The sequence below is a fragment of the Octodon degus genome, unplaced genomic scaffold (genome assembly GCF_000260255.1).
Source record: "Octodon degus isolate 3935 unplaced genomic scaffold, OctDeg1.0 scaffold00071, whole genome shotgun sequence".
Classification (NCBI taxonomy): Eukaryota; Metazoa; Chordata; class Mammalia; order Rodentia; family Octodontidae; genus Octodon; species Octodon degus.
This window is the reverse complement of record NW_004524647.1, coordinates 9,137,392-9,142,806: the sequence shown is the minus strand read 5'-3', so window position 1 is coordinate 9,142,806 and position 5,415 is coordinate 9,137,392.

Here is a 5,415-nt window from a genome sequence, read left to right as displayed (position 1 = left end):
CACCACATGCCAGCCAGCTCCGCCCCCTGGTGGGCTGAGCTGGCCACACACACACACACACACACACACACACACAAATAAATAAATTAAAAAATTTAAAAAATATATATATATATATGGCACAGGGTCTCACTACGCAACTCAGACTCATAGTGTCCTCCTGTTTTCAGCCTCCCCAGCTCTGGGATTACAGGTGTGCGTCACCACACCTGATATTGGTGGCTGGCTCAGCATGCCCAGGGGCAGGGCCAGCTTGGCCTTTATCAATTCTGATCAATCTTTGTGTGTGTGTGTGTGTGTGTGTGTGTGTGTGTGTGTGTATTTTTAGGGAAAGATCTACAGGGTGTTCAGGGTCTCACTACTAGATTGGACTTGTAGTGATCTGCCTGTTTATAGCCTCCCAAGAGCTGGAATTACAGGTGTGTGCCACCATACCCAGTCTCAACTGCTATCTCAGCGCACCCCGGGGTTGGGACCAGCACAGCAGGCCCAGGGGTGGAACGCTCCTGCCTTTCGCAGACTTGCAGGCACTTTAATCTGCTGAGCTACTTGGTTGGCCTCTGATCAATCTTATATTCTTTTTTGCATCATTTAGCAACTATAGGATTGATTTTTTTTTTAATTTTATGCATTTGCTACAGGGACTAACTATGCTGCTTGGACTCATAGAGATCCTCTTGTTTCAGCACCACCACACCCGTTTTCAGGGTCCCGCTCAGCACATCTGGGACAGGAGTCCAGTGCAGCATGTGGTACAGAGGATCAAACCTGGGTCCCTGTGCATGTCAGGCAGACGCTTAGACCACTGTGCTATCTCCCTGGCCCCAGGATTGACTTTTTTGTGGTCCTTTGCTATTTCTTCACACTTATTTTTTAATTAATTACGTTTATTGGTACATTGTAGCTATATATGATTACATTCATCATAAGGAACTTGTACCTGTACATGATGTATCCTGATTCTCTTTTTTTCCCATTCCCCTACCCTCTTTTTAATCCCTCTTTTCTTCCTTATTTACAAAAGTTTTGCTTCCTTTTTTTCCCTTCTTTTCTCACTTTTTATTTTCCCTTCACTCAACCACTATGGATTTTTAACACTGGGAACCCTGAGATGAAGCCCACCCATAGCTGCTCTGAGTGCCAGGTTCACTTGGCTCATCCCTAATATGGCATCCAAACAAGCACTGTCTTCAGAGGACACTGCTATTGCTTGATTAGGACTATTTGGTTGCAATTATCGGGCTCTACATCTCCTTATCTACCCCCTAACATTTAATAACCTCTAGTTTTAAAGGCTCAATCTATTGATAGACTTGAAGTTACAAGGAACATTGAAAGCATCATATGAAGGTAGTATTAGGGGCTCAGAAAAGGCTGTTTACCCACAGAAAGCCAGGTGTGAATCCCCACACAAGTACTACCCAGCTGGTGACCTTGTATAAAACCTACTTTCTACTTTTCTTTCCTGGTAAATGTGGGGTGACAATGGCCCTTGCTTCCTATATTTATTGGTAAGGTTAAATGAATACAAGGGCTGCCCAGATAGCTCAGTGGACTAAAGGGCAGGCTTAGGGGCCAGGGTTTGATCCCTGGCATGCCTGCTGGCCTTGCCCCCAGGGCACACTGAGACAGTGATTGAGACTAGGTATGTAGCACACGCCTGTAATCCCAGCGCTTGGGAGGCTGAAAACAGGAGGATCACTGTAAGTCTGATCTGTGTAGTGAGACCATATAGACCCCTACTAAATACATAAAAAAAATGAATTAATACATAGGATGCTTGACATGTAGCAAATAGCACATAACATTGCTATCATTCATCACACAGAACCAGTTTAGTCTCTGATTTATTTTTCTGTTCTGAGGATTGAACTCATGACCCTGTACTTGCCAGGCAAGTACTTATTCTTTTTTTTTGTTTTGTTTTGTTGTTTTTTTTTTTGCTTTTATTTTTATTTATTTTTTTATAACAATAAAATTCTTCATAGGAAAATTTGCATGGGTTTAGGTACACAATTTCTGTAGAAGTATAGGCAGACATCATCAGATTTGTAACAAGTACTTATTCTACTGAGCTATCTCTCCAGCCCATGTCTCTGCTTTAATAATGGGTAGAGTTGTCCAAGATGAATAAAACTTATGACAGGCAATAGAGCCCAAGATCAAGAAGAGCTCAGCTGTAAAAAGTAATTACAAAGGCACAATTTATATTTTGTAATTTTAATTTTTTCTCTTTCCCTCCTTATTGATGCCATCAGGGACCTCTATTACTTTATCTAAAAGAAAATTTAATTTCAATATTTATCTATTATCTGTATCTTAATAGAGGTCAAATTATTTTTTTAGAAAGGGTGAAGTTCTCAAGGTGAAATGCTTACATCATTAAAAATGTGAATTCTCAAAATTTTATTCTATTTTGGACTTCTCTTGTATATTCATAATTAAGATTGTTTCTGTCCTTTTCATGATGACATCTTGTTAATTCTCATTTCATTCACTTTTCCAGTAAGTCCACTTTCTCCAAGTCCACTGTTACTATACAAGTTCCAGCCACTGTCTGCTCATTCTGATTGCTATGGGTACTCAGCAAATTATCCCAACATCTAATCATGTGAAACAGGTATCATGCTCATGGTTTCTCTGCATCAGGAACTCAGATGAGACAGAGCCTGCATGGCTCCTCTCTGCTCCCTAGTGATTCAGGTCTTGGCTGGAAGATCTGAAAGCTGAAATCTCACAGATGTGTAGCAATTGACAGTGGCTACTGTTTGGTAATCTCAGTTCCTTTTTTTGAGAGGGGAATCTTTGGGCACTTTCCACATGAACTTGTGTGAGCTACAAGAGAGGGCCAAGCACAACCCATCCTGCCTTTTACCACCTAGCTTTGAACATCATGCAGCTTCCTCCCCATGCTCCACTTGTCAGAGCAGTTGGGTCTTGCCCAGGTTCAAGAGGGAACCAGACTCCACCTCCTGATGGGGAGTGACAGCATTCTGAAAGACGTGTGTGGCTAGAAAGCCTGTGTGAGCATCCCTCAGATGTAGATCCTGCAACTTTCTTTCTTTCTTTCTTTCTTTCTTTCTTTCTTTCTTTCTTTCTTTCTTTCTTTCTTTTTTTCTTTCTTTTGTGGAACTGGGGATTGAACTCAGGCCCTTGTACTTGCCAGGCAAGTGCTTGTTCTACTGAGCCATCTCCCCGGCCCCTGCAACATTTCTTTTTCCTGAATTGCTCTCATGTCTTCCTTACTGACCTTGCTACTTCCACTTCTACACTTCCCTCTATGCTGTACTCATAGCAGCCTGGAAAAGCACATAACAGTAGATCACTCAGACTCCTTCACTTGGGATAAAGTCCAGCCTGAGGAGATACAGTAGGGATAGCCCAGCCCTGGTGCCCTTCCATCCATGCAGGCCACTGACCACTCTAAGCCATGCTAACCTGGTGTAGGCCTCCTCTTTCAGCTCCTCAAGAAAAATAGACTATATGTTCCCCTACCTCAGTGTCTTCCTGGAAATTTCTCTTCTTGACTTATGTGGTTTTACTACCATTGCTCTCTGTTCCCAGCTCAATAAATACCGTCACTGAGAGTAGTACCTGAGCCCTTCCTAAAGTCCTTCCTGAAATCCTGTCATTTATGACCATGTAGATGGTCCCAGAGAACATTACGCTGACTGAAACAGACCATGCACAGAGAAGTGAATATATTTTTTAACCCTAGAGAACTGAAACCCAGGGTAAGTGCTCTCTAGATATCCCTAGTCTTTTTTATTCTGTTTTGAAACAAGATCTCACTAAAGTGCCCAGTTGGCCTGCAACATGTAATCTTCCTGCCTCAACCTCCCAAGTAGCTCAAATACAGCTTTTCATATGTCAATTATTTGATAAAGCAGTTTTTAAGATAGATAGATAGATAGATAGATAGATAGATAGATAGACAGACAGACAGACAGACAGACAGACAGACAGACAGCAGGCACTTCCTACTTGTATTTAACTTCTTGCTTTCATTTAATTTGAATTTCAGATAAACAATGAACAATTTCTTAGTATAAGAAAGTCCCAAATATTGCACCCTCTAAAATCGTACTGAACACTTTTACTCTACAGATGTCAGTAGTGACCAAAAGTGAGTTGTTCCTGACAACAATCAGTTGGCTTCCACCATACTTTTCCCTGCTTGTTTTTTTTTAACATTACACCTGTTTTCACTTTGTCATATCAATAAAATTTACTATGGAGACCAAATTGCCCATGACCCACCAGGAGTCACTGAGTTCATGTAATTATAGATGTACTCTGGCCAACATTTGCATTGCTGTGATTAGTTTACCTCTGCCATGTTTTTTCCAAGTGACCAGGAAGAGTAGGGTCATGGAGGAAGAAGTAGCTGAATGACATTAATTTACCAGATTTCCCCAGTTTTATGACCTATTACAACAGCCTTGGCTGATTTATTCTGTTGAACTTTTCTGTCTGCCTGCATTCAAAAATGAGACAGGCTTCAGTAAAAATTTTTCCTATATCCTATGAAAAAACAATAATTTTCCCTTCTCTCTGAACCCATTGATAAGGTGAAATACTTCACAGACAAATAACTTTGCAGGATTTCAGAGAGGTCCTTTAAAATGATTAACCCATAAACATCTGAAACGGGATCATTACAAGATGTTTTCAGAAAGCAGCAAAATACCACTCTCTGATCATAAATGGCTTGTATTGTCATGCAGCAAATTATAGTACAGGTGGCCCACTTAGGCATATTGGCAAGGAAACATTTCCAAGGCTGTATTGTAAATGAAATAATATCCATTATTATTTGTGATGGCTCACGCCTGTAATCCCAGCTCATCAGAGGCTGAGGCTACAGAATGGCTGTGAGTTCGAGGCCAATCTGGGCTACACGGTGAGTCCAAGGCCAGCCTGAACTACAAATTGAGGCCCTGTTTCATAAAAAGCCAATAAATAAATAAATAAATAAGTAAACCAATAACCCTATTCTTTTGTAAGGCTAAAATGATAAATGAGGATAAAGTTAATATTTAGAGGATGTATTTAGAACAAATATTTTAAATAACATTTCCTCAGGGGCAAAGAATCATAGGTGCATCCTATTCTATCTCCAAAGATGGAAGATATCTCTTGAGGTATGTGGTTCCCTGTGGGTTGAACTATGCTCGAAATGAGAAGACCATCCAAAGCAACTGAGTTTAACTCCTAGAATACAAAATCAAGGGTTTCCTACAACAACCTGAGATTCACATTTTACCTTTTCTTTTTATGATATCAGAGCTTCTTTGGAAGCTGAGGCAGGAAAATCACCATGAGTCCTGGGCCATCCTGGGCTACACAGTGAGTACAACGCTAGCCTGAACTACATAGTGAGACACTGTCTCAAAAAAAAAAAAAAAAAAAAAA